The sequence below is a fragment of the Megalopta genalis genome, chromosome 1 (genome assembly GCF_051020955.1).
Source record: "Megalopta genalis isolate 19385.01 chromosome 1, iyMegGena1_principal, whole genome shotgun sequence".
Taxonomy (NCBI): Eukaryota; Metazoa; Arthropoda; class Insecta; order Hymenoptera; family Halictidae; genus Megalopta; species Megalopta genalis.
In genome coordinates, this window is record NC_135013.1 from 28,292,604 (window position 1) to 28,317,948 (window position 25,345).

A 25,345-nucleotide genomic window follows, 5' to 3' on the forward strand; every position below is an offset into this window, starting at 1 on the left:
GGTAAAGAAACCGCTCGAGAGGTTCCATTCGGCACGTGCACGTGCTCCGCCAATGGCCGACTGCTTATCGCGCCCCACGGCGACCGGTTTCTAGAAAACTCCCGCGATTTGCAATTTAAACGGAGCGTCAGAGCATCGCATGATATCAGGAACAAAATATATCGACATTGTTAATATCGACGCGTGTCATTTGATTCGAATTTATATACGAGTTAAGTGTAAATGAAAATTATGCGCTCTGAAAAGAAGTTAATAGATAATATGATTATAAAATGACGAATGCAATTATAAAACATAGAATATTTTATTTGAATATAGAATTATATAGAATTATATATATAATATTCAACATAGAATTTTTATTAATATCAGTGGAAGAGTTTATTTTTAGTTTAGAGAGAGTTTATATTTAGAGAGACATTTTTAGAGATTTTTTCAGTTAACGTTATTTTTAACTAACGGAATATATCGTTATATTAAATTATCGAGGCGAAACATCGATATTCGATTTAAGAAATATCGATGTCAGACACGAAAAATATCGATATTCGAAATATCGATACTGCTCGCCATCGCCAAACGAAGTCGTAAGCGCGGAGCCGCGCCGATAGGGAACAATGCGACTTCGCGACGTGTTATGGCAACGCGATGCGGGCCTAGCTGCGCGAACAAGGTCCCGTGACGGCCGTGGCCAAGCAGAACCGGTGTGCGAATCGAGTAGCACGCGTTCCGATCCGCCTGCGAAATCGATCGGTGTTACGAACGCGGAATGTCCATCGAATATGCAGGAATTCTTAAGGGACTCTCGACTCGGCAACTTCGAAAAATTGATCTTTCTTCTGCTGCAATCGATGGCGGCGCACATGGTGATTACGTCATTAAAGTTTCAAGCCGGAGTTCGAAGTAGTTACGTGGACGCGGCTCGCGGAACAATAGAAAATCGCGAGGAAGGACTCGTTTTCGAACTTAAAGTCTCCACTTTAATTTTCTTATAACGTGTCTTTACATAATATAGCAGGTGGGGGACAAGCTTTTTCTTAAACAACGGATACGTCTCTGGGAACGGTTCTTTCGCGGTGGGATCTACCGCAGGCCCGAAGATTGTAGTTGCTTCCTTCGCGCAACGACCCTTTAAAACTTCATGCACAATTCCTTTGAGCTGTTTTACGGAACGGAAACAAGGCATCGAGTTGCCACTTTACGGAAACAATGGAGCAGCACGCGCGATAAAGTCGATGGTAATTTGCAAGCGAGTGCGCGACGATTCCCGATGCAGAAATGAATGAGAATGGATAGATAAAAATCGTACGTGTCAAAGTTCGTCCCCCACGTGTACGTTTGGTGTTTACGCGAGAACGTAGAACAGGTAAGTCATGCGCAAACACGTGAACTGATTTATATTCAACCGTTCGACGGCACGAAAAATGTCGCAGCGGTCACTTACTTACACTCTTAACGCGGTGTGCTCTTTTTTTATCAAGATTAAAGCAGACGTTTAACGTAACATATCGGAATATGATAAACGGTTCAGACCTGTTCTTTCTAAATCCAGCGAATTTTTGTGCAAAGAAGATTGTACGCCTTCTTCGTACAGACCCCATCGATTCAAAATAGTGTAACAACATTTTTAAGTATTTCCGACGTCATTTGTTTGTACTTCATTTTGTACTTTATCCATTTTTGCTTTATTCTTCTAAATTCTTCGCTTTCTTTCTGAATATCGTGACAGATTCGATCATCGTCAAACGAATCGTACGTTTTCGTTCTCGCTTCGATCATCCTTATACAGTAATGTCTCCCTTACTGACGCTCAGATTGTCCACTAAAATGGATAACTTGGGGAGAGGAGATACGATTATTCGAGTCTTGCGGTTCGTTTTTATAATTGTGGACAATTTATAACTATAAAAATAAACCGCAAGGCTCGAATAATCGTATCTCCTCTTCCAAAATTGTCCAGTTTTGTGCGCGATCTGAGCGTTAGTTAGGGAAACGTTACTGTAGTTCGTAGCTTTCAATCGCAGTGTATTTCGCAATGCATCAGTTGTTCGTCCACGACTGGATGTTACAGTCGAGTGTAGTAGCGAGAAAAGGAGACGCTGAATTTGAAAATTTTCCGGAAAGCAAAGGGCAACGCCATGAAAAACGGTCTATAGCGAACGCGACGCGAGAGAGCCCGGACGAGAACCGAAGGAATCCGTACGACAGAACACTCTCCGCTTCTTTTCAAGAATATCTAGAGCGATAAAAGCCTCGAAATGTTGATCTTTCACCTCCATTTACCTCGGAAGTCGAGTGGCGGCGTAGCTCTCGCGGGAAGAGGGTATTTCCTTAACAGTTCGAGTCGCTAAAAAGGCACGTCGTTGCTTTTGATCCTTCCAGAGTTCCAGGGGCTGTCTGTACAGCTGCGTGCATAGCAATGGAAGGCGCCTTTGAGCTCCTCCCAGAAGGCCTCCGCCATTGTACACAGAGAAGCCCGTAATTAAAACACGTCTGTTAATTTTACGGACGCTTGTTCCGGAACACCCAGTGTATTAATCGCGCCGGCCCGACCCGTGTATTATGCTCGCCATATTGTTGCGCGGCTCTCTCTCGCCTGCTTGCCGAACGAATGGCGCGAACATCTGCCGCGTTTTGTTGACATTTCGAACGAGATCTCGAACGACGACGACGACTCGCGCGAGACAGTTTTCTGTTCATAACGTATTGATACGTCGACGACGAACCAACTGGCGAAGACGCGAAGATCATTCGACGCCTCTCTTAAATCTGATTTTTGTTTCTTTCATACTCTCTTTGCGATTCGAAACCTGTCTGTTCTTTCAATAGCACGTGCTATTTAGCATGTCTAATTGTTAGGCAGAAGTTTGTCCTCGGAAATTCTGATTCATTTTTAGATAGTTATGTCGTTGCTCATTTTATTCGGCGCCGTCGTTTTTCGACGTCGAACGTAAAATGAAGAACTTTATGTTTGGCGTTACATCGCGTTAATATGACGTTAATATGACGTTACAATCGACTATTAAACATCACTTTCTATCCGGTGCTCTATCTGCAAGTCGTAAAAGCCAATATAGTTCGATAGACTGGATATAAAACTAGTCTCATGGAGCAATTAAGTAGGTATCAGTGTTTTATGACTGATCTGTTAACCCATTTGGACAAGTTCAATCTATTTTCTCCTTAATGGAGCCGATCATTCTTTCACGTTGTATCATAGTTCTCATGTCGATGTAAACCATATCGTGTTTACAATGTATTACCACTAAATCCAATCATTTTTCGCTATTTTTGTTACAATGAAGGAATTCATTCAATCGTTTCTTAAAGAGCAGTCTTCATAATTTTAACAATCTAAAGATGAAACACGCGAGTCCGGTCAATTTGAGCGGCATGATAGGTTCAGCGTTAAAAAGTGAATCAGAGGGTTCTCTAACTTATGAATGAATAACATTAAAATCAGATCGAAATCAACCCGTTGCACTACGATAAGAAACGGGAAAGAGAATTGATCGCGTGCCGATCTCTGCTTCATTCAGAATTTGACTTAGATTTAAAGGAAACGCTTAACGAAATCACGTTGAATCATTTCTTAAAATATAATCTATACACGCCGAAATGTTAAAAAGACTTTAAACTAACTTTAAATTATCTTAACAATAAATTTGGTCAGTAAATGCACATGTTAGTAAACAATAACGCTCCAACTCAATCATTCAGTAGATCATGTTCGAAATCATCGCAACGCTGACTCAACTATAATTTACTATAATCTACTATAATTTTATACGGTATTTTACCATAATTAAATAAAAAAAAAAATTCAATAGCTTGCTTGTCGCCGACATTTTTCCAGTGAATAACTTGCAGGAGAATAGGATTCCGAGGAAGGTGTCGGAACAGTGAACCGACCCTTCGGAGAAGACTGCGCACAATTGGCGCACGGTATCTGCGCAGTAGATCAATTACGACGCGTCCGGAACGAGCCCATCGCCGACATAATCGATATTTTTATCGTTACGTAAACGCTCGTTCCCGAGACGCTTTTCTTTGCGACGGGGCTTGTCACTGGGCGTTACATAAATCGATCAAGAAACCCGCGGACTTCCTATTCTACGCTTTCTATGGCTGGCGAACGAAAAACGCGCGAAAGAATGCGACTTGGAACGTGCGTCGTCGCGACGCCCGTAATAGCGACACCGAGCCAAAAGAAACGACGGCCACACGGCTGCGGCCCCGACTCACTAAAGAAACACCGCGATCGATAACTGTGCCCCTTATGCAAGCCGCCGCCGCCGCTCGCCGCTTCGATCTTTCGCGATTTACATAAATCGATCGCCAAAAAGCTGCGCCCCAGTTTCGTTGCTCGTGTGCCGTTTCGTAACGAGCGACCGTCGAAACGGTGCGCATCGTCCGCACAGATTCGCGCGTTGAACGGTTTTCCGAACGAGCAGTCGCCGATTTTCTAATGCCATAATTAATCGTTGCATTTCGTAATTGCGCGCTTGATCATTGCGACGTGACCGTGAGGCGACGAGGAAGTAAAAGCAGCGTACAGTTACAGCATTCTGTAAAAAGGGAATTATTTGGATTTAGAATGCTGTAAGGATGCTTTCGAAGTTCTGTTGCTGTTTTTGCTACTGAACGTTTGCCATGCTGGTAATTAAGGAGAATGATTCAATAATCTGTTCCTCCGTTTATATCCCATATTCTTGCGAATCTGAAATTCTGATCTTCACATCCATTGCTGTAACAATCGATAGAATTACAGTTATTCAGTGGAGTGATTGCTATTACATCGATCTTACATCGGTTACTTCTAATCGAAAGGTTAGTTTTCAAGATCTAAAAGGGTTAAAGATTCAATTTAGTCTTGCAAGATGCAGTAATGTCCCCCTAATTGACGCTCAGATTCGGCACAAAAATGGACGATTTGAGAAGTCGAGATACGATTATTCGAGCCTTGCGGCTTTGTTTTTGTAGTTACGAATTGTCAACAATTATAGAAACGAGATTCAAGGTTCGAATAATCGTATCTCCGCTTCGCAAATTGTCCATTTTTGTGGACAATCTGAGCGTCAGTTAGGGAGACATTACTGTATTCCGAGTTGATGAAAGTACAGTAATTTCTCCCTAATTGTCGCCCAGCTTGTACACAAAAATGGACAATTTGGGAATAGTAGATTCGATTATTCGAGCCTTGCGACTCGTTTTTACAATTCCCGATTGTCAACAACTACAAAAAACGAGCCGCAAAATTGTCCATTTCTGTTTCCAAGCTGACCGTCGATTAGGGAGAATTGACTGTATTACGAACAAGAAGGATCATCGTTTAGAATTGTCATTATCAGCTAGTGTCGTGATCAGGCGTCGTTTGGTCGATTGACAATAAATATGCAACAGGAAAAGGTGACTGTTTCTTGGAGACATTCTTCGCGTAACGGAACGTTCTAGTCTGGTTCTAAAACAGTCCCTGGCCGTACCACGCCCTTACGCAATTTTGTGCAGCTATAACTATGCACCGGCGGTGTTCAAGGCCAATTATGCACGGCATAGGCTGTACAGTAATGGTCACAATAATAACAACAACTGGCACAACACCGGACATATTTATGAAAGACGCGCATCTATTGGAATTGGGTACGAACTGGCAGTGTGGGTGTTCGGAGCGAACAGTCACAATTAGATGCGGCAGTATAGATAGAAAGTTCCCGAATCGAAACGCTATGTAATAGGATTCAACAAACTTTGGCAACAGCTTGGATATAATAAAATTGGTCGTAACAGCAACATAATGTGGCAATGTATCCGCGCATTAAGAATCTAAAACAGCAGAAAAATGTATTTCACGAAATAATTGAACAATTCCTTTAAACAAAGGAACCATTATTGTGCTTCACTACCAAGCACAATAAAATCATACGTTCTTTAAAAAGTTCTTTCAATGTTTATACAAGTAGAAGAACGCAAAAGTAATCACACAAGTATCGTGAATAGATTTCATGCATTTATGGCAAAATTAAACGAGTGAAATACAGATATCAGAAGAATGAAAGAATACTGTAGCATTATTTTCGATTTGCCAAATTATTATAGAAAGAAATGCTCTCCTATCTGTCTCCCGAATCTTGCAACTGAAGCAGAGAATGTTTATTTTGCTCGAAGATCCGCAGTTTGATCGAAAAACCACTCCTCGAAGAACCTCCGTCTCTAAATCGAAATCAAATTGAAACAGGGGAAACGGCGACCATAATTTCTGCAAAATGTGCTCTTGAGACTGTAACAATAACACGTGATCAGAGACCGATGAAGAAACAGTCGCAGTTCTTTTGAAATACAGCGACTCCCGTTAATATTCGGACACCTTTTGAAACTGGACTTGGTTTAAACAGTTTAAAAAAGAATGATTGCGTTCGAAAAGGTGTCCGAATATGAACGACAGTTAATATAATTGTAACAGTAATATAATAAAATAAATATATATATAAAATATAAATAAATAATAAAATATAAATATATAAAATATATAAAAAGATACAATATAATAAAATAAATAAATAATTATAACAGTAATATAATTGTACGTTCTCTTCGAACAATAATAATAACATTGAGAATCCTTGGATGCACGGGTGTTCGGATAGGCGAGGCTCCCCGCATCCCGCCGTGAAATGCAGCTCGGTCGCACAGAAAGTTGCGAATCGGAGTCTGTCAAGGCAAGGGAGCGACGCTGACAAAAAAGGCGAAGCGACTTCGTTTCCATAAACCCATGCAATAGTCGCGGACGTCGCGACGGGTCGCGTCAGAAACGCGCGGTGTCTGACTTTCACGCGTCCCATACCACTTTCGAGGCGGGCCGAATCCTCTCGTCCCCGTCCACGTCTCGGTGAGCGGAACCGTCGACGTCGCGACGGAGACGACGACGACGACGACGACGACGAGAGAGCGTGACGAAAGGGAGGAAAAGCTTCCCCCACGAGAGTGACGGCCGGCGTAAAAGCGCGCGGATCGCAGGCGGAAACCTCGGGGACCTTGAGTGCGTGCACTCGCGCCGGTACATACGTCCCTGAGCCGCAAACAGGAACACGCCGATTATCCGACAAATGAATGAAATCGAGTGAACCGGTTCACTCGCCGACTAGCGTACGCGAGCCCGCCGGCTGCCTCCGCGCCGTGGTCCGCCGCGGATCCGCCTTAAACCAGATCCACTTCTTCGTGAATGGCCGTGCCGAGCGTTCCACGCTCGTGCTCCGACGCGAATTACGCCGAGCGCTTAACTGCCGGTTGCGCGATCGTTAGCCACCGGGCTGATTGACCGGCAGTGTCACGCTGATTACTCGGAACCCTCCGAGCCGGAAAAATTTACTGCGACATTTTTTTTCAGAATTTTTTTCATCCGCGTTTCGCAACTCAAAGTGTCCTGATTGCTGTTCTCGTTGATGCAAAAATTACCGCGTCGAAGTAAACAGTTTCAGATCTTTTGTTGCGAAATTGTATGTTTTGCTGAAGGAAACGCTTGAATAGGAAATTATGTCTTTTTGTATGCATCGTATGTTTGGGAATTTGTGAATGTGCAATGGACACTGTCCTAATTGTTGTACTCGTTGGCACTGTAACTAATGTGTTGTAAGGAATCTTTTGTAGAAAATGAAGAAATCATTTCTATGCAGGTGATAAAATTGACGAGAAGTGTAAATATTAGGTCATCGAGTATGAAGAGCATAGGTTTTATAGTCAAATTATAGAGTAATGTAAGCATTTTATACTTAATGACCTAATACATTCAGTCTAGTTATTAGTATAAAGCTGAACGTCGGTCATTTTTTAGCACGGTAGATTTAGTGTTATATAAATGATGAAAAATGAAGAATGATGAAGAAGGAGAAAAAGAACAAGAATAACAAAGAATGTCTAAGAATAACGAAGAACGACCAAGCATAACGAAAAAAGACAGTTGTTTCCGTAAGTCTCGGTTTAAGGTCCATAATTATTCTTTCGTCAGCAAGTTTCATTTTATGGAGATCATAAACTGACTAAGAATATCCCAACTGTTGTATCTTTTAAGATATCGGTTCAATATTGGATCGTAAGCATTCAGCTCTCGAAGAACCTTATAATTAAAACTAAATGTCACGCATTCATTACAATGCTACAAAAGCGTGTAACATCAGATTACAGTAACTTGTCAGATATTCTCTAAAAATTATCAGTAGTGATAGTATTATCGTAGAACACATCGGTTCTACAATCGTAGCTAGATACGTAACAAACGAAATCGGCTTGTAATGGTTACGCGTACCTACAAAATTCGCTCTTGTCAGACCACAGCTTAAGCTAGCTTGATCGTTTTCGTAGCTCTAAAGTAATCCTCGAACGAATTCCTTTCCAAGCTGCTTAAATAAACGAACACCAAATGCCTACCGCAATATTACAATTATTATCACACCGCAATAATAAAATTATTATCGTACCGCAATAATAAAATTACATGTTCACAACGACCAAATAAAAGAAGTCGCAACCGTTACGTTAATTAACGTTTGAATGCCAAAACGGTGCAGCCGGTGCAGATTGTTGAAATGGCAGTGACCATACGAATCTTACGATACAATTTTCTGAAACACGAGTTGTATGCGGAGAATACGAGACCAGAAAACTGATTCGCAGCAGCTGAAAATTAATATGCTTAGCAGGGATATCAGGAACGGTTCTGCTTAGACCTCTGACTTTAGAAAACGTAATTTTTGTCTGGCGCACGTGAAACTACACGTGAACAAAGCTGCGCGTCGAAAGCGGTCGGTGTTCGCCGAGTTTCTTAATCTTCGCGCTCTAGGCGACGTTTGTCAGCGGTTTCGAGGAAAGTGAATCAAAACCCGACGAAATCGAGCGCCCACGACCGTGTACACTGACTTATAATCGGTCCGGGCACGCGAAACATTTTTTTGTTCTCGGAACGTGTCGACAATATTTACGCGAGCCACGCTCGCGCCTGTATCGTCCGTTACGTTGCATAATTCATAAACATTCGCGTTTCTGCCACGGTTTTTCGTAGGTAAGAAATCGCTGCCAGTTATCGGCTGGTTCGAGGAGGTCGATAAACGTCTTCCCGGCAAAAAACAAATAGTGAACGACGCCATTACGCAAGGAGAATCTCGATCGATCTGCAAACAACGGAACGCCATTAAGTCGCGAATAACGTTTGCCATCAAGTTTAGAAACAAAATATTGAACAACAACGATGACTGCGCTCGACAATTGCGCGCAAAACATGGGTCGAAGATCCAGCGTCTTTAAGCACAGAGAATAATTCAGAAAATGCAGATCAACCTAATGAGAATTATTTAACATCTCATTCGAATAGAATGAGTTGACCGAGGATTTAAAACGATGGTAAAGGTTGAAAGAGAACTGAAAATATTGGTTTTACCTATTTCAACCTATCGTTTAGTTATTAAGTATGAAATGCCTACTTGAAAATTAGCGATATTTTGAAAATGCAAGCAAACTAATGTTTGGCTCCTGTTGTGTTGCAATCGATGCAGATAATAATTATTTTACGTGAAGATCAGCGGTGTGCCGATAAAAATCGTTTATATCTAAAGTTTCCATTTCATGATGCGAATACTTATGCAAACATCTATATTTATAATCCAGTTTTTGCTGAAACAAAATGAAAACTAGTTTTCCCCGTCGCTAATCAACTAACCAACGCTGCGAGCGGGTAAAGTCCCCGGTCTAATTATCAGCAATCAACTTTCTCGGAATCTCGTTACGAGAAGCACAATGCAAATATTTTCCCATCGCTCGCGGCGGGCCAAGGATATCGCACGCGAACAAGGAAAAACGCGAATTTTCCTGCTAGACCAATGGGAAACCGGCGATCGGTTCGGCATACATAATACACGCTCGATTCCGCGAGCATAGTTGACTCGCGGCGTCGCCGATAACGCGACGGCTATCGCTCGCGTTTGCGCTTATCGCCGCGAAAACGCCTGGACGGTCAACGAATGAGTCGATTCTGCATTTTTCTGCGTTAACCGGGGTTTCTTCCGCGGTCTCGGTCTTCGGCGTCGGCGTTCTCTGTTTGCACGAGGAGCCGTGTTTGCTCGATCAGCTTTCAGGCCGGCGAGACCCGGCAGTTTTCTCGGCGGCGCTGTTGCCGGGAAAGGTTGTCGATCACCGCGACGAACCCGGCGAAACAACTTTCTGATAAGATGTTTGTTTCGCCGAAGTTTCGCGTGCGCCGGGTGCTGCATATCGCAAACAATGGCTTCCTATGATCCATTTAGCCGAGAAGTGGCCGGGAACGAAGTTCCTCGCGACCCGAAGGGTCGTCTTTCAGCAGTTCGTTGCGCAGAACGGAACCTCGAACCTTCTTCGGGAAAGAATTTTCTAACGGTGATTTGGTAAAAAATTTAGCTGCGAAATAATTGAACCATCCATTTGAACTTGTTCATAGATCCTGAAAAATTGTACAGACAATATAATCGAAATCTTTATGAAATTCTATTTACGTTCAAGTCATTTTTGATCTTTCGAAGGTATTAAGATTGGCAGTTTACGCGATTCTGCATCCATAATCATAATCCATATTTTTATGCATTATTTATTAACACGTTCGCAACACGTAAAATATTAATAAATCATATATTGATCTCGATTTTGATTGAAACATCCGGAGTGTGGATTTTTGCGCCAGTTCACCGGAATATTTTCTGAACAAAATAAATAAATCTGACTACCGTTTATCCGCAGTTCAAGAATGACATTTTGTAATCCTTGAGTGCTCTCTTTATAGATTATTTACTCGCATTCAAATGTTTGCAATGCGATCATACCGTTGCATCGGGACGAGACAAATGAAACCCAACAAGAATGATTCGTATAAATCGTGCAATTAAAGCGGTAAAAATTCCTCTATAGTGCAAATTTGGTTTTTCCGATGATTTCTCCAGATCTGACGGACAAAATCGATAAATCGATGTTATCGGAACGCAAAATTGTTGCCAGATTGTCAACCGCGTTCGCATAGAGCGAATCGATGTCCAGCGACGATTCCCGGCGATGCGGTGTTTACGTTGGCCGCGGGATGAGTCAAAGCTGCCTCTTGAAAACATCAAGTTTATTGCTGCTAACCGGGCGGAGGGATCGCGGGCAACAATACCACTACATGTACACGTCGAAAAAGTTCCAGCGGATGCCACGTCGTTCGGATCACGCTCTATTTTCGCGCCGTTTCGGCTCTATTTCGCCAACGGCGTCACCGCCACCTTCGAAAATACGCGGCGAGGCTCACGCAATTGCGTTCGTTCCGGCTCGCGCCGGTTCCGCCCAAATATTTGCCTTTGGTCGATCGCGTCTCGCTTCTCTCTCCCGTAGAGCCCGGTTCTTTTTCCGCGAACGTATTTTTGCCGCTGCTAAAAGGCGCGGAGGATTCGTCGAAAAACGAGTTACGAATCGAAGCAGCCGCGAATTGGGTTTCGCGGTGTTGGTTAATTCGTGTCCGGTTTCGTTCGACCAGCAGCGTGCAACTGATAAGAGCGTGTATTCTTTTTGTTACAGGTACGCGTTCTGTTTTGTTCATCGTTGGTCCCATTCTCTCGGCGGGAGCACATGTGCGAACTAGGTGACGTAATCACGCTTCAATTTTTTTTTTTCACTACTCGCTATCTGGCTTGATAAATACTACAAGGCTCTCCCAAGCCCCTGAACCTATCGTCCGACCAGCCACAAACGCATTAATAATTCATGCGGCTTCTATCATCCAGGATTAAGTCGGCTGATACTGTTTGAACGCGAGAATATTGGGATAACCCGTGGCGCGTCATGGTTTAACCGAGGAGCCGGTACATAAATTCATTGTTACCGGCTCGCTTTGTCGAAAGAATGCTGTCGCTTCGATCCGACAACGATGCCGTAATCGAATCGCGAGTTCGATGCGTTAGAAACGCGTTTCATTTATCGTGTAACAACGAATCGTGAGACTGTTCGCTGAAAATGCGCGTGTCGAAAGGAAAGTAATCTCAGATACAGCATCGACTTATCAGACGATAGAAACCATAGCAAGGAAAATACCGTTGTCGCGCTTAAACGATGAAACTCTCGCGATGAAACGCTTAAAACTTGACACGTAAAAACGCTAGACAATACGATTTCGAAAATTCCGACGCGAGAAACGCACGCGTACCGAAGTTTTCGCGCATTCGATGTTAATGTCGTAATTGACAGATAGCAACTGGCGATGATAAAATAGAACATTGCGGCATTTGTTTTCGTTTTCATTTTACATTCTGCGATCACCAGACTGCGGAATATCTGGGTTTATTATAGCCGCGCGAGTCGCGAGACAGTGGGAACCTCGAACAAATTCGGAAACACCGCGTATAAACGGTGCCGCAAGAGAACGACCGAAAGGACGAGATACATATTATTTTGCATAAATGGCACGCAGTTTACAGCTGCCGCGAACGAATATTTTCCAGGCGCGCGGAGATCGACGGGGAAGAAAAAGTTGGCTGGAAAATAGCGGAACGGTCGGTGCTCGAGGAAATTTCGCGATCGCGATAACTCGCGGTTGAGTTTTGCCCGTCCACGTGCCCCCGCGAGGTCGCTCGTAAAACGTAGTCGTAGGAACGTTAGCTTGTTACGCAAAATGACGGCCGAGCGAGCCAGCTAGCGCGCGCGAGTGCGAGCGAGCGAGCGAGCGAGCGAATACTAATACAAGCGTTTTCAGCCGGTTGGCCGTGACCACGAAGCCGCGGCACGCTCCCGGGAAAATAGAAACTTGGGTGCCGCGCTTAGGCGATGCCTTCGCCAAAGGACAAACATGATTATCGGGGCCCGATATCGGTGGCTGTTAATCAAGCCGCGATTTATCGGCGCTCGCATAAATTTTCCGGTGGACGACAAAGCACGCCCACGATCGATAAACTTCGCAGAGGCTGTGTAATCGTAATCGCGCGACAACACGGACTTCCTTGCGCTCGATTATGGGACGCAGGTGACATTAAATGGACACTTTCGAAGATTGCGGAACCGTTTTTTGCGCTAATAGGGACATATTTATTAAACAGGTTGTTCGACAACGTGAGGCGATAATAAGAGCTGTATTGATTTTTTTACTTTTACTTGATGGAAGAATATACCTCCTCCCTCTTGAAATTAGGCGTTCCATAATTTCTGATATGGAGGTCCTTCGAAATCGTATCATCTGGGACGACAAAAATGTTGTAATTGACAGATAACCAGAATAATTGAATCGTCGCGTTAGGCGAACCACTCGGTATAATTACAGGTATTTTAACACGCTCGCTGGCAGCGTGACGCATGTGTGACGTCCACGATTTTTAATTTCACGCAGATAATATTATATTAATTTTGTGAACATAATTATTGAAAATTGTAGCACGTGACATCTATCACGTCATATCTAGAAAATTTATAGTTTCTTGTTCACGACATTTTCATCATATTTTGTGACAGGAAAGGATGTATTTAATACGATAAATACAATAAATATAGCTAAGTACTCTAGTGACGCTGGTAGCGAACGTGTTCATATTCATTAAAGCCAGATTATTATTATTATTATCGCACAGTGTCATTAAGTACCATACAGTGTCCCGAAAAGTAATTAAGTAACTCACGCACCCATAGCCGCCTCTCCCCAGCGACTCGATTACTCTCGTTCTTAGCCTAATTTCCTCGACTTTTGTCTCAATTGCAGCGGCAAAAAACGATCGTTCACAACCGCCGTTCCACCGAAAAAATGCTCTACCACACGACTTCCACTCGGCAAAACTGTCCGAGCCACGAGCAGTATACTCGCTGGCAGTATTGCAAACGCAGAGATAAAAACTCAAAGTGACCCGGTTCCGTCAGCGGGTAGTTAAAAATAATCGTCAACAGCGACGATATCGACGGCCTGGTCGGCCCGGACCGGGCCAGCGATCGAGACGAGTGGACCCGGAAAAAATACCGATCCCGAAAAACCACCACGCGGTCGGAGCGGAGGAGGACGCGGGCCGCGCCTGTGCAAACGAAAGGTGGCCGCAACGAAGTTGCAGCATTTCCGCGGGCGGATTAAGAGCGGCGTTCGTTTTCGTCGCGAACGGCGTCGGGGGGCGAGAAGCGATCGGCCGGGCCGGGCCGGGCCGGGCGACCGGGCCCACGATCCTCTAATTGCCCTTAGCGTCGCGTTTCCCGTCGGCGAGGTGACTTCCGGTCGGCGACTACTTTCGAACTATCCTCGTTAATCTGTCGCGCGGCGGGCGGGCGACGAAACCGGTGGCCGTTTCCTGCTCGTGAGGCGCGCATTATCGGATTATTGCATTCGTAGGCAGTACGTAAAAGTTCATACCGGTAATCCTTGGCATACTTAGCCGGACTCGTGTGCGGAGTCGCGAGGTGTACGTGCTCGCTCTTAATCTCGGTCGAAAAACCTGCTCGAACAATATGCACGGCACGTGTGCGGGCCCGTGCGTGTGCACCTGTACGAGAGGTTCGTCGCGGTGCTGGTGCGGGTCGCGAGCGCTGTGCTTTGTACACGTAAAAGTTGCACACCTAAAGATAGCCGTCCTATCCCCCCGTCGCCCCCCGCGGACCCCCCGTCGGCGAGCCGCGTTACATTCTTATTCCAGTGCTTCTCTCACGTTCCTGCTTCCTGCGCCAGAAAAATTGGCTAACCTGTTTACTGATGCAACAAAGGAAAGGAAAACCGGGCGAGAGAGCCTCCTGCTGCAACGAGAGGCTGCCGCGAGACCGGAAGGGAGGAGCCTTGGGCGAGAGGAAGCGTTATATTTAACCGGCGGAGATTAGAAGCCCGAGCCTAGAAACTCGAGAGCATTTTTCATCCTGCCGCATGGCGGAGGGAAATGGGTGTCGAGCTGCTGCTGCCGCTGTCCTCCTCGCGGTGGTTGCACTCTTTCGATGCCTCTAGCGAGCACGGCATAGAACGCTCTGGGAAACTGGAAATGTTATTACGGACTCTCTCGATTCGCCATTTAGGGGAACGCTGACGGGAAACGTGGATGCGAGGAGCATTCGACAGCTGGAAGAAGAGGACCGACAAGGGAACCTCGGCGACTGTTACGCGCCGATTTCGATGAAATTTTACGGAAAGTTCTGTCCGAACCGGCTCTTCCACGTAAGGATTTACAAATCGCAGACGACGAAAGATATCCGATAATAGTTCGAATTAAAGTTTGATCGTATTTCCAAGTGCACAAATTTCTGCGAGATACTTTCGAAGCAGTCTCGGTTTTCTCGTTTACGTAAGAGACAATTTTGCACAGATTTGTGGCTTCGAAAATATGACACAATCGTCGTTCGAACTACTTTCGGATATTGTTATCCTTAACCTAACTGCCAAGTGTACCGTTAGTTATTGTTTCAGTAGATATTGCATATTTCTAAATTAGTAAGAGCAAGTAACTTCGCGTGAACTTTTAAGTAATTAACGTATATTGACACGTTGAGTACCGCGTCGGTCACACATGGATAACACTAATCTTTAATTAGGCTTTCAAATTCATTTGTATAGTGACATATTCGAACAGATCGAACGTAACCACGATTTTTAAAATGTGAAAGGGTTAAACTAATATTTACTGTGGCAAATTTCAACTATCGTGTTTCGGTTTCATTAATTAAATGACTTTGATTTTTGATGCTGCCATTTCGCACTTAACGTGTTAATGTTAAGTTACAGTTAAATTCACAGATCGTTAAGAAATTTCTTTAATCAGTTTCTACAAGAAAGAGTTTCACCTAACTTCGATAATTCTAAAATCAAAAATACGTCACTTTAACGGATACGATACGATTAGCGTGAATAGTATCAAACGATTAGCGCTTCTGGAGCGTAAGCGCGAAAGAAAATTAATTTGGAACCCCTTTCCATCCCCGAAAGGTTCGTATAATCCTCATCAACCGACGATTTCGAAGCGCGCAGCGTTGGAAGAAGACGAGCTAACGAAGGAAGACGAGTAAAATGATGAAAGAACATAAAGTGGAAAGTAGATTCGAGGCTAAGTCGGACAAGTATGCAACAGAACTTGCTGCACGGAAGAAACGAGCTGCAGTAAAATAAGCTCCTCGGCTGATCGGCGTAGCTACCGCCGATCAGCGGCTCGGTGAACAAAGCATCGGCGAACAGGGCTGCAAGACAGAAAAAGAGAGAGAGAGAGAGAGAGAGAGAGAGAGAGAGAGAGAGAGATGGCAGATAAGTGATTATGAAGGAGCGCAAACAGGACGAGTGGTTACAAGTAAGAATGAAAATGGATCGGAAGGACGGGAGAACAAAAAAATGCGAAGTTCTGAAACGAGCCTCTCGACGCGAGCGGATCGATGCGGCGGTCGATAGGCGCGATCCCAAGAATATAATACCCGAAGAGAGAAGAACGAGGGGCGTTCGATTCCGTGGAAGCGTAAACACGGTAAGTGGTTGCAAGTAAAAATCAAGTTGTATCGAAAAGGCGCGGGGATGGGCCGGCGGCGGCAAACAAGAGATAGAGTCGGCAAATACGACTAAAAGGAAAGTCAACAAGGTCCGCGTGGGAGGGCGCAGGCCGTGCAAACGAGGGCGGGAAAGGTGCCGCGGCAGAAGCGAAAGGAGCAGTCGGAGGGCAAGAAAAATTGATAAGAAGGGGCGGAACGATAAGAGGGAAGAACAAACGGGGCGCGGAGGGGCGATCCTGTAACGCCGGGAAGAAACTAAACTGAATTCAATGGAGCAAGAGCCGGCGGGGGTGGGAAAGGCATCGAACGAGGGGCGACAAGCCGGATGGTGGAAGCGTTATAAGATAGCAAGAACCGCAGATAACGCAGCAACGACCGGGCCGAGTCGTTAAACGGCGGAGGAACGGGTCGACGACCACGGCCTTTATTTACCGTGCACGTGCTGCTTTCCATGGGCCCTTTAAAAAGTAAACGCGCGAAAGAAAGAGCGATACAGAGGAGTTTCAAGTGTCCGCGCTCACGATACTACCGTTCCTTCAGCGCTGAACTTTCCGCATGCCCGAACCCTTGCACCCTGCTCCGTGCACCCTGAACCGCTCGCTCGCTCGCTCGTGCGTGCCGTCGGCGCCGCCCCTATTCTCTATGCGTGACACATTTTATTCGATACCGCGAAAGGCAAATATACGGGGATCTTAAAAGACGCGCGCACGCAAGCGCCGCTTTTGATATAAATACTTCGGGGAGAAAAACAGAGGCCGGCCTCGCACGGAGGGTTTCGTTCTATCCGGGGAGCAGCTTTTCGATGCCGTCGGCAGACTAATTCTGGAAAGATCGAGCCTTGAGCATAGGCTACCGACGACATCAGCCGCTGTCTTTGCGGCGCTCTCGCATTTTCTCGCCGACGAGACGCAACATCTGGCGTCACATTATTGTATTGTCAATTGTGAACCAGAATCGGATCGACGGATCGTTCGCAGAGAAGACCGAAGCAAACGATACAGTGGAACGAAGTCTGAACGCTTCTATTTTTTCGAGGTGGAGGACACTTCCGGCTGATTTTCATGAGCCAACTTACGCGAACGGCACAGAGACCCGCAATCTATTTAAAACGAAAGTGTAACGACGTTAGCTGCTTTATCGCTTGGCCTTTCGATTCGGAGAAACGTCGAACTATCAGAAACCGCTGAACGGTTCGAGACTGATATTTTATGCTCGTCGGTTAGTCATGCTAACAGGCGACAATCATTTTTCCGAATAATTTACTCGGCGGTAACCAAGCGTTCCCGCGATTAAGGGTGATATTGGAACCGCTGAAATATTACGTTCATTATTTAGAGGAGTCGGAGTTCTGCCGGTCGGCCGTCTTTAGCGTCGGAAACTGTCGAACAGCTGCGGTTTTCCCTATTCTCCTCTCGCGCGACCGAGGCGAATCTTATATTTATTATTATCTTACGTAACAGAGGTATTCTTGCGGCGACACTTTATGTAACTTTCTTTAATTGATGCGTTCCTCTCGGCGTCTTGTGCAACGACGCCCGCAATAGTTATCGTTCCGTCAGCAACAACTCCCCGATTCGGTTGTTCCATCGGCCCCCGGGACTCGTCGATTGTTCTTAGGATCGACGATTACCCCCGCGTTTAACGACCTCTCACGAAACCGCTCCTAGGTTGCGTTAAGGGGGCAAGAAAAAAGAGATGGACTCCGGCGTGGAACACAGCCGACAGTTTACAATCGCGGTTGCGTTTCGTCGGCGTTACCTCATCGCGGAAATTGCGATAGCTATCTGCCTCGCGATTTGTCGCGATCGTCTTTAGATAGCGGGCTTCCTGTACCTTCGGGCTCCCGTTCGCCTAAGTAAATCAAGGTCGAGTTTAATTGATCCAGTCGCGATTAAACGGCGGCCCGACGTCGTGCCATTCGCAGCCATTGTCTGATCAGTGATCGGATTTAGCTACTTAATGGTGCAACAACGAGCACACCGGTGTTCGATAAAGGTGTTCGTAGAATTCTGACGGCAGATGGAAACGTTGCTTTTCCATTAATTTCTAATAGATCGTGTCGTCCTGTAAGCGGAACGTGAGCTTATTTTTTTCCACGGTTTTTATCCCGGGCTGATTTTCTACACTTTGTAGAAGCACGGAGGAAACGTATGAAACATTAATGGCTGCGATTACGTTTTTGTAGTTTACCTTGCGAGATCGTAAGAGGAAATTTGCATCATTTATGGGACATCCTGATACATTAGTGATGTAGGAAGTACAGTTTTTTTTTCGATTTCCCTATCGTTCCTTTTGCTTCTGCATATCCTTGCTGCGAGAATCTTCGAAGCAACAAGCACGAATAATTTCAACTCTCCGCGCACAGCAGGGTCTAAATATTCTATATTTCAACGCGCTAATCGATATACGTAATCGTGAGGAGAAAATCATTTATTTACTGGTACCTTCTGCACACATTATCGACAAAGGTCTCGGCGTCAAGACAAGCGAACTAAATTTTTTAGTCTGGCTACACCTACAGAATTTGCTAAACCGCGGCTTTTTACGCAAAATGAAAACATTCCGTGTGTTGCAAGAGAACAAATGGAGATATTTTTTCTGTCTTCAATCATTTTCAAATCGTTATAAATTGCATCGACTCGCGTTTGCAACAAATTCGCGATAATACGTTCCTATTAGACGATAGAACAACAAATCTTTCGTCTTCCTGTGATCTTTGTTTTGAATTTTAAGTGGTCCCTGTTTATTGAGAACGACAGCATGCGACGGCACCGTTGGCAAATGACCGAAACGCCGCGCAAAATTTAGACGTGTTATGTGCGTGCGTTGAAAGCGACAATCGGGCACTAAAAAATTATCGCCGAGTGCTATCGACGCGGAGGACTGGTGGAAGCGCAGTTGAGAACTTTACGATGCGCTTATAGCGATTGTTCGTCGGTACGCTAACAGGAAGGATTTTATTCAGCTGTGATCGTTCCACGGTCTTTAAACAGCCGCCGTATCATAAACCTGCGTACAATTTATATTCGCTGACCATACTTTGTTGCAACGACTCGATTACATCGATGACAAATTATTATAAATTCTCGAAATAATTCTTCGTAAATTCTCTGAACTAATTCTTTGTAAATTTTCCGAAATGGTAATTTCACCAAACAACTGTTTGTAAATTCTTTCACCGAAAATGAAAATACGTTCTCGTGGTGCTGCGCAGGAAAGAAATGAGTGAAAGTTAAGAATAATCACTGAGAGCCGAAAAGTTAAAGAATCGCTGATCTCGACACGAGGAACTGTATTCGAATCGATTGCATAAGTAAATGAGCCTACGCGAACACCGGTATGGCCGTCTATGGGTCCGTTGGTATTACGGAAGTTAAACCCACAATCGTTCGACATACCGTTAATGTTACGCAGGATATTAGCCTAATCCAGCTATCCAAAAATGGGTCCTCTGGGACCCATTTCGGATGAAGTAACAGGACAGTTGTCTATGCAACAAAACAGATACAGTAAATTCTCCCTAATCGACGCTCAGATTGTACACAAAAATGGACAATTTGGGAAGAGGAGACACGATTATCCCAGCTTTGCGGCTCGTTTTTACAGTTATTGGCAACAACCATAAAAACGAGCCACAAGGCTCGAATAATCGCTAACAGATGCTTAAACGTATAAATTCTTCCTTCGAATATATATATATAACGAAAAGAGATCAATATACGGTCTTTTGAGATGTTACTTTTTGAGACGATGGGAGGAGATGGGTTAAACGCTGTCTTAAAAAGAAAACGAAACAGATAGAAAGGTCACAAGGTCCGCGTCTGACGCGTCTGTCCATGGCTGGCTACTTCTACTTCGCCTACACCCTGTCCGCAAATCCACTAATTTTCAAACTCTAACACCTCGAAAACTGAGCTGCGTACAAAAAGCCTCTTTTACATACTTTAAACCAATATTATCGCATAGAATTATTCTCCTATCGGTAGCACTAAAACGACCATCCAGTACATGTTAATTTCAACAAACACATTATTCAGCTTAACAGTGTTTCCGCTAGGCTTTGTCGTTTTACACGTTCGAAACGCGAGCGTGGAAGCAACGAAAAGAATTTCAAGTATTAAAGACGACAAAGTTGCGCGTAATTCAGAAAGCAAAATCAATCTCGTCCGACCAGACGAGGGCAAACGCTCTTATCGCGAACGGTCCGGGTTACATTCGGTATGCCATACGTTCGAAACATAAAAAATGAATTTCGACTTTTCAGGCTGGCTATAGATTGCGCGGCCCGTTAAGTAGTAAAATCAATTTCGGTCGGCTGGATGGGCCGAGGTGCCGACAGCGGGGCGCAGAGGCGGCGATAGCATCCCTTATCAACAATGGTCTGGTGGAAAGCGAGCGAGGTACATACTCGGGGAAAAAGTAGTACGTCGAGTACTCGCGACACGTCGAGGTCTCGCGTCCTTGCCAGTTACCCCCACCAGGCTGCGAGTAGTACTCGCCGGAGTGGGATTTTCATCCCCACCATCGGTTCGACTGGTCGCTGGCAGATCCCCACCATTCTGCGTTCCCTCTGCGCCTGCAGCGGTATGTAAGAGGCCGCACATGTTTCCCCGCGTTCCAGTCTGGCAGCGGCACTCGTGGGTGACTGTTCGTGGCGGATTTCGCGTAACAGTTCACGTTACGGATCGGTCTCGCGCAGCGAAGGACGTTACAGGGACACACGTGTGTGCTATATAGAAAAAAAACAGAGATATATAAATATATATATACATATATGTATGTGTATGTATTTATGTACATATATGTATGTGTATATATGTATATATGTATAGCTCCGATAATATAGACCAGGTAGAACACAGTGTGTGTGCGGAGAGTTGACTGGCGCGCGCGCGCAAAGGACGAGTTCTTTCCTGGCAGTGGTACGCTCGCGGGCCGACACGACAGATCGCGGACGTCGTTGCGCCGACACGGAACAGAGACACCTTAGAGCACCTAGACAAACACCCGACGGACCAGGGCAGTAGTTCTCGAGCTGCTCCAGTGACAACAACCGGTCGTCCATCGTCAGCCCCCGATATACATATAGATTTCTTTTTTTTTTACTTTTATACACGTTTTTTGATACAACACGGAACGGAAACCGTTCGGTTATTGCCCGGTGAGAGTCGTTCGCGCGGATGACAACATCGTCGAACAGTGCCCGAGGAGGAAAATTTAGTGCTGTACCTGGTGGCCACGCAGACCGAGTGTTGGATACAAGGATATTCCGGGGTTGTTACGGAAACTAGTGATCTACCGGCTGACGTCACCGACGTGCTTTCGTGATTCGATCCAGCTACGAGAATAGTGCTCGCGACCGAGACACACGTGAGTATCGGCTCCAGCACACGAGCGAGTTCTCGCGAGCACGAGCGAGTACGAGAGAGAGGGAGAGAAGGCTCTCGCTCGTGCTCGCTCCAGATGCACGCGCGAATTAAGCACGCCTGAACGTCAACGAACACGTTCAGCCGCGCACTTCTCGCGGTAATTTATGCGCGCGTACCGTTTCCATAACGCGTCACGCGATCGCTCGGTTTCTTCGACGTGGATCGACCCTTCGCGAGATTGCCAGCCTCGATTGAGCAGAGACGATGTGGCCGTTTCCGTTGTGACGGAGGTTTCGTGGCTGAGTTTCGATGCAATTGACAATGGGAATACTTTTTTCCCGATATGACAAAATAATACGCATTGTGCTCCGTTTTAAAACGAATACATAATCCAAGAGCGCAGAAAACGGTAACTAAATGAACAGCCTTTTTTATTCGTACGACAAAACAATACGTGTTGTGCTTCGTTTGGAAACAGCAGCAATGTAAATTTTTTGTCGTTTCGTGTACTGAATAACTTCTTAGTCGTACTGTACTTCGATTCTCACAACCGAACGTGCATAACGTTGCACTAATTATTTTTAATTGCACTAATTATTTTTGCATTACTAAGTCATTTCTAACAAGATTTGTCACTTGTCTGTTCAACGCTCATCAAATAACTGTCCCCAAATATTTGTGGTGGTACAACGATTGAAATTCGAGATCTTGGCGAGGAGATTGGCCAAGTTCACTTTGCAGTGGAATTAGTATTCGTTGGTCAGACTACTGTCAGAATGTATAGTTGGTTCTCGTAACGATTTAAGTGTCGGTAAGCTTTCGTGGGAAATGGAGCACATTTTGCAGAGACATATGATTTGGCAAAATCCGAATCAACGCAAACTTTCAGCAAGGTTAAAAATATTACGCGTTGTTAGTTCATTCTGCGAATTTATGAGATGCCAGAAAATATTTATTGCAACTAGAAAGAGAAATTCTTGAACAATTACTCCTACCGAAATAATTTTTACGCTATTCTAACAAGATTCGCAGCAGCGATCTATGAAAGTGGAAAGTTATGCAAGAATTCACGGTTTTACTTTGTGTCACAATATCATGGATCCGAGATAGTTGTAAGAAGAATTCATTTATCTGACTAATGACACTTTATCGCGCTGCACGAGCGCGAGTGAAGTACGTTCTGGTCTACAGCAAAAATGATCAACAAACAAATAGACAGTTATCTAACGGGATGAAGTCGATTCTGGATGCAGCGAAGATGCTCGGAGCAATTTTCAGAGAATTCGTGGCAGATGATCTGACGGCTGACGTGTAAATTATAAAGTTTATCACGTTTCTTAATCGCCGACTTCCGAGAACATCCAATCTTAAACGTGCTGCGCAACTCTCTTCGTCGGGCTGAAACTCCCCTTGAAATTGGTCGCACTGCAGTCGCGTGTTCCAATGACTTCCTAATTTATTAAAATGACTTCATTGCCCGCGAATAATGAAATCATTCGGAAATAACTTGCTCGAACAAAGTAAAATCACGTTCTCCGTTACTTTCACGATGCAAATAATAACTTCCCTATTTTTCCACTGAATATGAAGAGTGAAAAATCTAACAAAAATTCAGAGACATCGTTCTCACAAAGGTGTATTGTATCTTATATATATATATATATATATATATAAGATATCTTATTGTATCTTATATAAATATAATATGATAATATAATATATATATATTATATTATCATATTATATTATATATATATTATATTATCATATTATATTATATTATTATATATTATATTAATATATATACTATATTTTTATAAACGTTCTTATAAAGATGCTACCAACTTCAAAGTATTGCAAAGCACGAGAATTCGTCAACTTTGACGGTCTACAGAGATGTAGCGAGAGCTAACCATGCTCGATGCTTCGAAATGTCGAGCTCGCAGCTGTTGTTGTGTACTTCGAAAATTGTATATTCGCGAGATTTTTGAGAGAAGGTGCCACCGGTGCGGCCTGTCCCTCGGTCGAAAAATTTAACGACGCCCAACAGTTTCGCGAACGGGCGAACCGCCGGGACACGAGCTAATGGAAAACTGTCCGTGGATGTATTTACGCGAGCAATTATCGATCGCGCCTGCATTCAAATTGAGGTTTCGCGATGCGGCGCGGGGGCTGTCACGGAGGAATAGTCTCGCGCTAGCTCGCGCGTCGGAATGCGCTTCGGCCCCGTTTCGGATCGGCCGATCGAGCGGTTCGCGTTGTCGGATCGATCGATCTTGATCTCTCTGGGAATCATAAGCGGCGGCCGATCGGTGTCGCGCTCGTTTCGTGTCTTTCCGCCAAGGCCGTGCCGGCTCAAGCGATCTGGAGCGACGCCGGTGACTCAGCCTCATCAACGTTACATCAAATAAACATGCCTATTACGACAAATTACGTTAAGGTCGCGTACACCGCGAGCGAGCGAGCGAGCATTTCCTAACGCGGAAACGTCGACTTCCATTCGCGGCTCGCCGTTCCGACTACACGTGGACGTTAACGCGATCAACGGGTTAACAGATTCGATGGGCTAACCGGGTCAAGGGAACCGCGCACCAATTCTCTCTGCGGTTCGCGCTCGTTCGTTAACGAACGGTGCTGTCGGAAAACCTCTCGCGAAAAAGGGGACGCCTTTCTTGCAGACGCGAAGAGTCGATATTTGAAGTCGATACGTGATCAGCGATTCCTGTTTGCAACTTTTTTTGTAAAAAGTCCACTACATCCGTACCTTGGACCTTATGCAAACACAATAACAACAAACATATTGAGAATACTATAAAAAAGAGAACTAGAACTTTTATAAAGCTTTTTACCTCTTATTGGTAACTGTTTCTCTCACGCGTTGAGCGGACAAAGGTCTACGGTCTAGTTCTAGTGCAAAAACGATGATCAAAGTCGATCGAAACGTTTTCTTTACATTTGCAGAAATCGTCGCATTTTGTAAAACGTTAAGGTGACAGGAAACATTTGACCAGAAAATGGTATTAAAGTTAATATATTGCCTGAGTGATATAAATAATAATAATAATAATAATAATCAATTACATGAGAAATTCACATCAACGCGCACTAGTTCGCGATTACTAGGAAAATAATTGAATTCGGTAAGCCAGTTATAATTACTACAGCTGCCATGTATATTTATTAAAGTTATGTACTTTGTGCTATCACATGCCCGGCAATAATCCTAAATGAATTTACCAACCTTTCCTAGTCGCTCCCGGAAAACAAATTTTCTCAAGCGCGTTGCAAGTACAGCCGGAATTGAAATTTCTAATTCTCTAGACACCAGAGCTACGCGTTAGACTGTTCTTTTCCACTCGGTGCTACAGATAGGTTATCAGCGTTCGCGACGATGTTATTCTTTCGTTCACTAAGTTCAGTGTTCATTTTTTATAAATCTCGAAACATTCTCTGCATCCGCTTCGAACGTTACTACTCAATTTATACTATTTTGTTGTACTATATTATTTTACTATATA

General features: G+C 44.5%; 1 protein-coding gene across 5 annotated transcripts in view; it reads left to right on the forward strand.

Annotated features, from left to right (window-relative positions):
* Window positions 1-25,345, forward strand: part of LOC117222338 (uncharacterized) — a 169,840-nt gene that overhangs the window by 68,298 nt on the left and 76,197 nt on the right. The window contains exons 1-2 of one of the 5 annotated variants that reach the window (XM_033473983.2): window positions 21,054-21,180; window positions 21,291-21,828. The exons of 2 other annotated variants lie outside the window; for them this stretch is intronic. The gene's annotated coding sequence lies outside the window, so the exon portion shown is untranslated. Of the gene's footprint in view, window positions 1-11,562; window positions 11,627-21,053; window positions 21,181-21,290; window positions 21,829-25,345 lie in introns of those variants that run through there. 2 more of the 5 variants (XM_076524885.1, XM_076524886.1) reach the window with 2 other exon arrangements.